Here is a 13,650-nt window from a genome sequence, read left to right on the forward strand (position 1 = left end):
TGCAGTATTCCGTTGGACCCATGTAACTTTCGTGGCAGACAAGGAAGCTAAAGAAAGAACGAGCCGAACGGCAGAATCCCGTTTTCGATATTATATGCCCTACACACATTGAGAGACATGAAAAGAACTATCTCAACTTTGCTTTGCACCAAATTTGGGGCCACAGATGATGCTCATATAGCAAAGCTCAGACCAGATCAATTCATCCAGGTCCGAGCTAAACCAGATGATCAACGAAGAAGAAGAAGAAGAAGTAGAAGAAAAAACAAATAGTGTCGTTATTGATCAACAAACCCTTGTGATTTGAATTATTGTAAACTGCTTTTTCTAAAAATTTAACGTCTAGTCGTTATTATATAATTGGTCTATTAATGTATTTTTAAAAAGAACAAATACACAACACTTCTTTGGGATTATAGTTGTATAAATGGTTAAAGTTCTCTCTAGACTCCTACTTCTAAGTCAATACGTTATTCATAATCATTAATACAATTCAGGTTAATGAATGTTTCTTATATGATTCGACTAAATTTTTGTCGCGAAAACTCGGAAAAGGTAAAACAATAAAATAGAAAATTATATATTTTAACGCAAAAATATGAATTGACAAATTTGGATTTGTGACACATTCCTAAGTGAAACTATCCAGTTTGTTTGAATCTCTTACTGTTCCCGAAATAAAGATGAGCGTATGATCGCTGAAAAAATCATTTGAGAATCAACCTCGTAACTACTTTTTTTTTTTAAATTTGACGATTCTGCTACGAGGCAATTTTCCAGCAGGACTTAGAGATTCGAGAAAACCATTAGCTATGTACCCCGAAATCGAAAACTTTCACAGTTCCTAATTAGAAATTGTGAATTTACAATTGTAAAAGGCACGATCGCGGTTCTACCGATCCATCCGGCATCATATGGCCTGGATGCCGACTTGAATAAGTTCAGCTACCACTGGTAAGGGATAGGAAAACTTCTCGGAAATATAAAGGATAGGAAAGGATGGGAAAGTTGACTGGGTGAAGCATGACTCGGAAACTCCTAACAAATTCTTATTGTGGTCAATATTTGAGTTACCTATTATCGTTACATGGGTGTTGATTTTTAGCGTATAATAGCTATTTATGTATCAAGAGCATTGTAAGGACGATAATGCCCGGAAGGTGGAAATAGTAGGTTTCCGCCTGATGGGACTTAGAGTCTAACAATGCCCGTGGTGCATACAATGCTTTATGTTTTACCTAAAAATTGATTTTCATGAACAAAAATAATTTTAATATAAATTAAAAAATGAGGTCTACCTGTACAGGTAGGTATGTACGTATACCTGTGTGATTTTTTAAGTTTGATGTTTCTGTCAGTTAGTCAGTTGGCATTTTTTGTTTAAATATTTGCTTAAAATGGAAGAAATTCCACAAAATATAAGAGAAAAGGCCATAAAAGCGACCGAAAATCTTTTGCCAGTTAAATCAAGGCAACAGTATGATCGGGAGTATGGCATATTTGGTATTTGGAAAGATGCCAACGCAATTGTTCAAATAACCGAAACCGTTCTAATGGCATATTTTCAGGAACTGGTAAGTTATTGATTTTATTTTAATAGGTACATATTTTTAACAAATTTTAATATTTTTAGTTGGAAAAAAAAAGAGTTAAAGAGCTAAAGTTCTGGAAGGAGAACAAATAATAAAATTTATTAAGAAGGCTCCTGATGATATCTACTTGGTACACAAAGTCATATTGGTAATGGGTGTTTTTGGAGGTTTAAGACAAGAAGAGTTGGTCAAAATGACCATTGATGATATTGAAGATAGAGGAACTGTCTTGATTATAAGGGTACCAGAAACTAAAACTTCAACTTCAAAAAGTTTTACTGTCATTGAAGAAGATTTAGGCGCTTTAAATTTAATAAAAAAGTACGCAGCATTAAGACCAGCTGGAATAAAGGAGCGAAGATTCTTTCTTACCTATAGAAAGAGTTTTTGTTGTACAGTACAACCTATTGGAAAAAATACCATAGGAAGCGTCCCAACATTGATCGCAAAATTTTGAAAACTGGATAATGCAGAAGCTTATACCGGCCACTGTTTGCATCGCACATCATCAACTTTACTTGTTGAGGCAGGTGCTTCGTTTGAAATGCTAAAACAACATGAGAAATGGAAAAGCTCTTCAGTAGCTGATGAAGGATATATAGAAGAAAGTATTTAATCCAAAAATAAAGTAGCCAAAATGATTGCCAATTCAGTTAATTCCGAGGTTAATTCCGTATCGACTATTGAAAATTCTTTAATGGACAATTTACAAACTATACAAAATAGCGTTAGTGCTGCCACCTCTACCATCACAAAAAACACCGACCATTCTATAGTAGGATCAGCTACATTTTCCGGGACATTTCAAAATTGTAATTTTTATTTTGGAAATAAAGTTTAATTTTTAGTATTTAAAGGAACATATTTTTTTGTATAAAATGGATGTTTATTCTTTATTATGCGAGAAATAAAATTGGATAAGCAATAAAATTTCCGGGCATTATCATAATGCCCGCTTATAATGCCCTAGGTGTGATAGCAGGTATTATTGTTACCATAACATATTCCGTTTCTAAGGTATTATAAATCAATAATAGATAGGTAAAACATAAAATGAATTTTGTATCGATATCTTCATTGAGTATTATATTATTTCTTATTGGTACATATCCGACTTAGCACTTTTATACTTTATTTAGCTATCACTGCAAACTTTAAGTTAAATTTTTATAGTCTATACCAAATAAACTTTGATGCACGTCACGTTTAAAGTAATTTAATTGCCAATCGTATGCCTTTTTAAACGCGCTCAACTGGCTATAGAAATTTACATTTCCCGACCCTTCATTCTGTTGGTATTGCATGCCATCCTGGTCTGTATTTGCCAAGTTTGATTTGTTCATTTGCCTTTTTTTATTTAAGTAAAGTTGCTCCCAATCGAAAATTGTTCTTTTTTAATAGTAAAATACTCTTTGATAGGTAAATTTATTTTTCAACTTGCCGAGTATCAATAGTAAAATATGTAAAATCCGGCAACGCTCTATATGTTACTATTGATTGCGTTGATCAACGTTTATTTACTACTCACTATATTTGAACATCTCAACAACAGTACAAGCTTAATAATGACTTAATATCCTAATATACTTATCCTGACTTTACCTGAGAGCAGTTCATTACAACCGGTATTGTGGTGGTAAAAATTTATTTGCCTCTCGTATAATACGCAAATTTTTATTTAACATCCTAGTTAAAAGTATTTTATTTTGTATTACGTCTTAATAATGAAAGTAATAAAAAAATTAATTTTTAGAAAGTCAGTAAGAAATTTCCTCATGAATTTTTGATTAGGCTCTTTAATCCAGTTCTTCCAGAGTTTGCCACAAAATTGAAGTACATATTAAATCAAATATATTCCTCGTATTTATGTGTTTCAGATTTTTGTTTCCTATCGAGAAAAAACTTGATAAGAGCTTTAAACTAAAAAAGTATTATTGATGTTACATTTTATAGAATTTTTTATGAATGCGAAAATTGTTTTTTTCAATACTCAAATTTTCCTATAAGATCTCAACAAAGATACAATTTTGAAAAACGCAGACATGATTATATATGAAGAGACTTTAATACTATTGATCCATAGTATACTTATCCTTTAGAAAGTTCACCTAATTTTTAGACCAAATTATCTGTAAAGATTTCAGTTAAAATACAGCTACGTAAGTACAAATGAAAGACAATAAATTTAATGATACTAATTTATTTATAGTTAATGACTATGCAAAACCTTACATATAGAAAGAATAAGATGTACCAATCTGATACAAAGTTTGTCCAATTTGTGTACATGTTACGTTTCTCAGTAAGTGGATACTATTCTCCTCTTTTAGTTGCAGGTTAGACTTTACCATTTTTTCCATCCACCATTCCATCCGTTGCCCCATCCTCCATTGCCTCCCCATCCACCATTGCCTCCCCCTCCACCATTGCCACCCCATCCGCCATTTCCTCCCCATCCTCCATTTCCTCCCCAATTTCCTGGGTTTGCTTCGGGGTCTGGTTTAGCGAAAACCACGCAAAGAGCCATAAGGGCTACAGCCAGAAATAAAAATGTTTTCATTGTGGTAGTTGTTGGTTGATTAACTTTTCAGTAAGTTCTAATTATAAACATGTGGATAGGGTCGTATTTATGTGAAATATTTTATTCATAATGGAATAAAAATGGTTATTGTTATTGTTCTGGGGTATAGAGAGTAAAAGTTGTTTTTGAATTTTAAATAAAGTTATATATTTTTTTCTTTATACGCACATACTACGAAAGTATTAATTAAGTTAAATGATTACAGTTAATAGTGTTTCTTTATTATTAGCTGATTATTATGAATTACAATTAATAAATATAAAGAACGATAAGGCGTGCCAATAGCAAAATTATTTTAAATTGAAAATATTTGTTTATATAATACGTATAAATTAAAATTATTTTCTTGAAAGATATATTCTACGAGTCAATTATGTTATTATTGATGAAAGATGATATTTCTATCTAAATGAATATGTTAATTTCCATATACAGGGGGAAGTTTAATTTTGCATTTAATAATCTCACCTTGATATGTCAAATAGAACCCTCTTTATATGGTAAGCAGCATAAAATTGTTCTTTCAACCCTACCAATAAAGATTAAATTGGTAAAAACAAATGTACAAGAAAATATTAAGCAAAAAATGTGTGGATTTAATGGACATTTTATTGACCTTAAGCGGCCCTCACACGGTCAATATTATTGTCAATATTTTAATAAAGTCCTCATACGATCAATATTTCCTTTAAAGTTTAGTTTCTCATGATGATGAACCCTCATCATGATGGAATCCTCTTGGAAGAGTTTGTGTTGCTATTACGCTGGCCCGCATTGCGAAAATAATGAAGAAAAAGAGAAATAAAAAAAGACGTTGGGTGAAAGATTGGATATTACAGCGGGAAAAATTTACTCATGTAAATCTCCTGCATCACATAAAGACAGTAGAACCGAATGATTTCAAAAAACTACTTTAGAATGAACTCCGAGACATATGAAGTACTGCTGGATTTGCTTACTCCAAGTATTAAAAAAAAAGATACGAATATGCGAAAAGCAATGTCACCTCATGAAAGGCTGGCTTTATGTCTAAGATTTTTAGCAACAGGAAGATCTTTCGAAGATTTGGAATTTTCAACATTGATTTCCCCAACAATCAGTGAAATAATTATGGTAATAAGGTAAGAAAAATATAGTTTGCAAATAAATCTTATTTTCTACTATCTATGAATTAACATATTAAAAAAATAATGTTAGTTTTAAATTTGAAAGGTATTATAAAATTTTTGTAGTGATGAATTCTGAGGGAATCCAGGAGTTTGTTGTGGTGGTTGTTGGTGTGGCGTTTGTGTTTCTAAACATTCTAAAACATACTGATCTTGGGGTTAGGGTAATTGTAGAGGTGTCGGAGTAGTTGAATACGAATAACCCATGCTGTGGTTGGAGGTAGGTGCCCAACTTTGAGCCGATGTTGAACGTGGTGAATGGTTATGATTTGAATAATTAATTTTTACGGAATCTCTGTGTAGAGTCGTTGGTTTTGTCTTTTTGGGTGTTGGTGTTTCTGCAGGTAGGGGGTTCTGATCTTCTGATTCGATTTGAAAGTAAAAAAATGGTTTATTTAATTTATTTCTTTGCAGATTCTTTGAGTACCACCCTTAATGAAACCATATAATCGAGAACACGTGACAAGATCTCAACGTATTTTCGACTACCGTTTATCCAGAGCCCGAAGAGTAGTGGAAAATGCCTTTGGAATCCTTGTTACGAGATTTAGAATTTTTCAGAAGCCCATAAATTTGTCCCCGGAAAAAGTTACTATAGTTACCTTGGCATATTGCTGTCTACATAATTTTTTAATGCGAAAAAATAAGGCATATTGCACAAATAATGTTTTAATAACAGAAATTTTGAGAACAGGACAATGTGAAGTTAGAACTGAAAGGTCAGAAAACGAATTGATTCCACTTCAAAAAGGCACATTTAGAAACTCATTATCATTATCAAAATTACTTCAATAAGTAGGGACAGATACCTTGGCAGGACAGTATAGTTTAGAAACTGTAAAAATACGGTTAAGAGTATATGTACAATAAAAAATAAGAACAAAATGATAATACTTACGCTTGTTTCTGATATTGTAGATCTGCTGGTATCTACCTTTTCCACATCTTTTAAAAATTGAAGTTCCCAAAATATCCATGATGTTGGCTCATAAATGTCGTCAGTGGAACTACCTGTTCTTTGAGAATCTTTGATTTTTTTAAGTTCCATTCTATAATTGGTTCTTAATGAGTTAATTTTCGTTTTCACGTCCTTAATTTTTGCACCTTTTTTAATTTTTTTATATATTTCCACCAAACGTTTGTAGCACTTAGTTTTTTAATCTCTGTCAGTATACTCCTTTAATGAAACATTCCAAAGTATTGGATTTTCTCTATATACACTTATAAATGAGCAACTTACGCAAATCACGCAAACATTGTCAATATGGCCCTCAGACGATCAAAATATTGACAATAAATCTGGTTACGCCCACAATATTTTCGAAATTGTGAAAATCCTTTAATATATTGACAATATTCAAATGAACCTCCTCGAATGGTCAATAATATTGTCAATATCGTCGTCAATATGACAAATATTGACCGTGTGAGGTCCGCTTTAAACATTGGTTTGTCAAATAGCTATCCTTGAGTATATTATACAGGGTGGCCATTTGAAAACGAAACAGAGCCTATTTTGGGTCCCTCAGAACATTTGCGAAAAAATCCTCGGACCCGTCAATTTTTGATTCGAGGGGGAAACATTTTTTTGCTAGTTTCGCCCCCCCTGAGGGCAAAGCTTTAGCGGAGGTGACAAGGGCCCCCAAAATTTTAAATCGAACGGGGGGTCGACCTTATTTTGAAGGTATTTTTATGTGGATTAAGACCCTAAAGTTTTAAATCGTTACTATTTACCTAGTCGACACAGGGGCTAATAAAAGTTACAAAAACATGTCAACATTTTTTATGAAAAAAAATGCTTGTAAATTTAGCAGTTAAATAAATACAAAAAATGTTGTTCTCCTACATTGTGAACCGTACTTTCTGTTGTTTTTTTTTAATGCCCGTAGGTATCTATGCCAATTCTGCAAAGGAACTCTTAGTTATTGTTGAGACTGTTATTATAGCAATATTTTGAAGTTTAATAGTAGTTGTCAATTACTGCTGTCAGATTATAGTGTGTCAAACAAATAGCTCTTTAAAGTTAGTTAGTTACAACATTGAGTGTGATAATGGTTTATTCACTTGCTGAAAGAGTTGAAATAATTACTCTTTTCTTTGCGAACAATGAAAATGCTAATAGAACTGCCCAGCTCTTTAACATAAATTTACCAGCTTCAAATTTATGTCGTTATAATACAAGTAACTAGGGTGTATTTGACACAATAATAAAGCCTATTTTGAAACTCCTCACGACCTTTGAAACGGGTTTGTCTGGTAATACCTCTTCATATATTAAATTCTTTTGACGAGTTCTACAACATATTGAAATAAATGACTCGAGTTTGAAAACACCCTGTATAGAAACATCAACCAAGATTTCGCACAAGATGTAACCAAACATCAAGCTACTAAAATAGTAATTTTACCTTTTTTTTTAAAAAGCTTTAGATCTGAGGAATGTCATATAAATTCGATAAATGTTATAAGTTAAAGATCGATATAAAAAGCTAGTCTTGTGCGGTGGTGGGGAAATTAGCCTCTTAAATCCTAAATTTAAGTTATGAACGTCTTTACGTATTTACTTTTCCCTAGCAAGTAAGGAGAACATTTTTCAACTATGAGTTTTTAAAATAAAACCAAAGAATATAATTTGCAAGTTACTTACAAGATTTTTGAAAACACTGAATCTTTTGTATTTTAGTTATTTGGGGATTTTAAAAATATTAAATAAATTACCACATTAACATTAAATTAATTATTTTTAGCTTTAACAAAATTTCGATTTTTCTACAAATTTACTTACAAATTGCACTTGTACTGCACATTTTTGTATCTAGTTGAATGACGAAAAAAAGTCGTCATTCAACTAGATACAAAAATTTGTGTATTTTTGTAGTGCAGTATAGTACAGTGCAAATACTTTTTGAGTTATAACTTTTTCGCTTGAGGTCATAACTACGGGTATTAAATTAAAACAAATCACGAAAAAAAAATAATATAAAAAAATTACGTTATGATATTGACGGTAATAATAATTCTTCATTTTTTGCTTTTCTAGTAAATTAATATCTTAGGGGCGAGGAAAATCCTAATAATAAAACTCGGATAAATTCCTCTAGTTTAGGCAATTTTCCGGTATAGCCTTTTTTTTTTAATCAAGCCGTAGTGAAAAATTTTGATTAAAATAGGTCTAAAAATAATTACATTCCAATCATATTTACTTCAGAACAGACTTTTACCGATATTTGGGGTATGTATTAATTTTTTTTTAATTTTAATAACCCCAAACACAGTACATATTATTATATTGTTATATTATTATACATTTTCAATCAATATTTAATGTTTTGTGATTGAGGTAGACAATAATGTTCAAAGTAGAAAATCCTTTACTGCACTATACCACAACTTGGTGCATGGCCAAGTTTAAGAAGGAAAATCTCATATAACTTAGATATTTGAAAACTCACTTAGGATGAAAGAAAACGATAAATTTAAATTATTCTAATAATGTTTGGAGTGATTTTATTAAATAGCTTATTCTCTATATATAAAGTGCTAATAAAATAAGTTAAAGACACAAAAAATAGATGATTTTGTTAATAGTTAAAACTATATTAACTAGCTTCTTATCAAAAACATCTAAAAAGTATGAAGTAGCATATGTAACAAGCTTGATAGCCCATAAATCTGTTGCAGAGCAAAGCTGCTCTGTAACTTGCTCACACAAGGCCTTCAAACTTCAAAGTGTTATTTGTTTATTAGGAATATCTTCGCAATGTAACAATACTGTCTGTATCTTTATTTTAAGCATAGCACTTAGCACTTAGTCACCACATATAGGTTGAATTATTTATCGAATAACATATTTGCTTGGATGAACAACAGTATGGAATCAACAGAATTATGGAATATAATCTACGACTAAAAATATCATCTGATCTAAAGCCTAGAGAAGCAATATATACTCCAAACTGACATCTTGACTCAAAATTTATAGCAGCTATGCTCAAAAACTACTCAAACTTAACATATTCTTAATGCACATTGAAAGTTATGAAGACTTACTTGCAAAGACTTCCGAAACAAAGGCCACACAATTTACAAGTTCTGTTTGACAATTGCGTCGTTACTGTAGAGCCTTATAAATCATACGGCACCTTTAAGAAATTGCATGTTACTGCAATTGTGACAGATAGTTGTAATAAAAGTGGAACCAATTTTTTCACTTCAGCCGAGGTAAAAAACAGTCGACAAAATGAGTCTTTTTAAATAAGAATTGGAGAAGGTAAGAAATCAGTTTTTAAAATACTTCGGAGACTGCTTGTACATGAAGTATAGCAGTTTTGATTCCATTTAATAATTCGTAAGCAGTCGTGTGATATCCGTACATGAATTGCATACCACTGCATGCCTGATCATATTCAGACTTTACATTTCAGCGAGGATTTATCCAGCATATTCGAAATTTTGTAATTCCAATCGTTTGTCAACTGTTTTGTTTTTTAAATTGATATAAAATCCAAAATAATCATGAGAAAGTAAATCAACAGACAATTGATTACTCAAAAGAACCGTGGGTCTTTCAACGCAATTGTACGCACTATGACCAGGTGCATTTATGGCAAAAAACACGGCATCCAAATCACAATTTTTTTAACGTCTAACAGTATACTGCCACGTAATGACAAGAGAGTAAATCAATGGCAAATAATGCTTAGTTTTAATTTGAAGAAATCGGTAAGGATGCCTGCTAGCAGGTGTAGTTTCATTCTTTCAGATAGTTGAAAAGATCTTAAAACCGCTTTAAAAAAGCTTTAAATGTAAGTCAAGGTATAAGAGTGTACTTTGATTAGCTCTCTGATGTTTGCCTTAATCAGACAAACGTGACTTCAGCACTAGTGGTTAAAGAGCGGCATCCTCTTTGGCAAGAGGGAATCAGCGTCCCAATTATCCTTCCTGTGGTTGTGATCCTTCATTCAATTAATTTCTACCCAGTTTTTGAAGGAAGTTTCCACAAGGGTGCGATGAGATTACTGCACTAGTTCTGACGTAAGACGTGGTCTAGACAGCATAAGAAGCTACCAAGAAAAACTCAATAAAGCCAGAAGCAAAGAAAAACATAAAGAATGCCAATAAAGATTACTAGAGCGTTGATATCGAAAGCATTAAATAATGTAACATACACAATTAGGACAGTAAAGGAAATAGAAAACTTTAACGCAAAACAAAAGTGTCTACTAAACCAACTTAGGTCTTTTTAGTCCAGAGTATCCAATATAGTCACTAAATAGTGCAGACTGCAATTTATCTCATCACACTTTAGCTCTAACTCTCTCTAAGTTCTAAAGAGATCGGATCTGCTGAAGGAAACCTATATAAAAGTACATCATTTATAAGTTCTTTGTATTTTTTAAGACCTTATGATGTTCTAATGAAACACGTGTAGACATACTAATTAATTTATGAGACTGTGACTTAATGTGCTTGTGTTTTTCTCGGTTATCTAGATCATGGAGCTTCAGTTAACGGTTAATTGATTAAACTGTTCACGTAAGATTTGCATTATATAAAAAAATACTTAAAAACATTACTTTTAATGAAAGTAAGATACTCCTTTAGTCCTTTCTTAGGTAATAACAATTGAAAACATTTTTTTATATATCTCAATTCATTAATAACCTTTTTTTACCCAAATTTATAGTTTATATTACGCTTTATTACTTATTATTGGTTTAATTTATAAATACATATTAAATTAAAAAAAAAAATTTTTGTTACTTAACTTGTATTATTTCAAGGAAAGAAAAATGTTCGTCATTGAAAACAACAAAAACAACTTTTACTGCCTTCATACATTATCAAACATAATAACAGGACTCATTTTTGTCATATCGTCAAAATGTTTTACATAAATATCACCGGCTTCACCATGCACAATCAGAACTTATCAAACATTTGATCAAGTAACAAGAATAACAACGATGAAATACATTTTATTTTTTGCTGTAGCCCTTGTGGCTCTTTGTATGGTTTTGGCTAAGCCCGAACCCGAAGCAAACCCAGGCAATTGGGGAGGCAATGGAGGATGGGGAGGCAATGGCGGATGGGGAGGCAATGGAGGATGGGGTGGCAACGGAGGATGGGGTGGCAACGGAGGATGGGGTAACAACGGTGGATGGGGTGGCAACGGTGGATGGAAGAAGTGGTAAACCATTTCAAGAAAATATTACTGAGATTTGTAACATGTACCATTGGTTCAGAAAATTTTCTAAATTGGTACATTTTAGTTTTCTATTTGTATGGTTCAATTTCAATATTGTAAATATAATTTGTAAATAAATATGCTTTTTTAAGTAAATATCTATTTTATTTATAGTATTTTATATTTTGTTATATAAAAAAAATTATATGTGTGTTAGAGCGTCTAATATTTTCATCAAAATGTTTACTGCTGCACGTATCGAAAATTAAAAATATTCCTGCAGTTCGATTTTAAAATACACACACTAAAACTAAAGCTGTGCAGTTTTTATTAAAACATTTATTGATTTTAAAGTTTTTATTGTGGTTTGAAATAGGCACTGAGGTCCAGTTTTAAACTTTTATTGGGAATTTTAACTGTTGCTGAGTAATTTAGCGCAATTGAATTAATATTTAGACTGTTGTTGTTTTTCTTCATTAAGTTCTTATTAACAACACAAATATAAAGGGATCGTACACATTACATGTAAAAAAAAGATAATCTAACTATGATCTATTTCTATTAATGAGTATGCTCGAAGCAGTGGAATATTTATTAATCTGATGCAATAATTTAAAAAATAACAAACATAGAAAGGAACTTTTTTTTTAATTAAGGCAATTTGCTTCTTTCATATAAATACTGGCATCATACAGCGACTTAAGTATAACTTGTCAATTACCTGATCAAGTAACTATATTAACAATGAAAGTAATCTTGTTCTTGGCTGTAGCCCTTGTGGCCATCTTCAGCGTACTCGCCGTACCTGAGCCACAACCTCAACCTCAGCCTCAACCAGGTGGCTGGGGAGCTGGAGCATGGGGTGGCCATGGAGGATGGGGTGGTAACGGAGCCTGGGGTCATGGAGGATGGAATGGCGGATGGAGAAAATGGTAAACCATCTTAAAAATCCTATGGGGAGAATAGTACCAAGATGCAGCTTGCTGAAGAGTGTAACATGTAGTTTATTGGACCATATTTTATAGTCTAATTTGGTACATCTTATTTTGTTTATATGCTATGTTGCATTATATTCTCCTAATATATTTGATTAAATTATAAATATTTTAAATATGATGCATTTTTTATTTCTACATAATGAAAATAGTCGGTTAAAATGAGGCAAAAATGCTGAAGAAGAATTCAAAATTTCTAAATATTCCCGGAAACTTTATCTTACAATTTTTACGGATCAAACAAAGTAAAACTTTTTCCTGGCCACGTTTTTCAGTCAATATATGATGGTGATCTAATATTTATGACACGATGATTAATTTTTGAGTGAGCATGAAACTTGCTGAAAAAAACTGTGCTCCTGTCCCAAACTATGAAAATTGTATTACTCCAAATTACTCCATATAATTGTTACCATGCTTCAGATAAAATTTTTAGCAACTTTGGAAAACATCGTAAATTGGTTTAAATTCATTATTTCATCTAGATGAGTAAACCAATAATATTTAAAAAAAATAAATGACCTAAATTATTACTCCTTACTTAGTACAAGAACTTTTAGCACCATGAACAAGGGAAATAAAAGAAGGCATTTATAGAGTCGCATCCATAAAGCCCCTTATTTTCATCATATGTATCTCATACTACGTATCTCATTTCATCATATTTATTAAGTAATTGGCGCTTATATTTTACTTTGCCCTCCTATACTATTTTAATGTTTGATGTTGATCGACCCTCTTCCTTAATTTAAATTTTTTCCTTCGTTGACGTTATCAATAATTATAATCTTATACTAATCTATTTATCTATTTATTTGTGAGTCTAGAGTGCATCACTGATTTTTAAAATTTTTTAAATATATATGTATCCAAGAACTGTTTTTGTTTGTGTTAAATAATATACTATTTAAACATATCATATTACTTTTTAATATATATCAGTAAAACATTTAATTAAGGTGGAGTTGCGGCAACTCGAGTATCCTTCAAAATCTCTAGTCTGCGGAAAGAATAAAAATTAATTTTTATCTACGGGAAAGTAGATAAAAATGGAAGAAGACAATTTCGACAGGAGGAATGGTAAATATTTAATGTTGTAGTATCCATAATTCTAAATAGCAAAGTTCAT

The 13,650-nt window shown here is 31.5% G+C and overlaps 1 protein-coding gene and 1 long non-coding RNA gene across 8 annotated transcripts in view; both read left to right on the forward strand.

The window, feature by feature from the left end:
* The window catches only part of LOC126733620 (disks large 1 tumor suppressor protein), an 825,690-nt gene that overhangs the window by 39,194 nt on the left and 772,846 nt on the right, over nucleotides 1-13,650 (forward strand). The gene's annotated exons all lie outside the window — the stretch shown is intronic.
* Nucleotides 1,348-2,442, forward strand: LOC126733814 (uncharacterized). Its single transcript, XR_007659873.1, has 2 exons — nucleotides 1,348-1,574; nucleotides 1,634-2,442. It is a non-coding gene; the product is annotated as an uncharacterized LOC126733814 (long non-coding RNA).

This window comes from Anthonomus grandis, chromosome 1 (genome assembly GCF_022605725.1).
Source record: "Anthonomus grandis grandis chromosome 1, icAntGran1.3, whole genome shotgun sequence".
In the NCBI taxonomy this organism is placed as follows: Eukaryota; Metazoa; Arthropoda; class Insecta; order Coleoptera; family Curculionidae; genus Anthonomus; species Anthonomus grandis.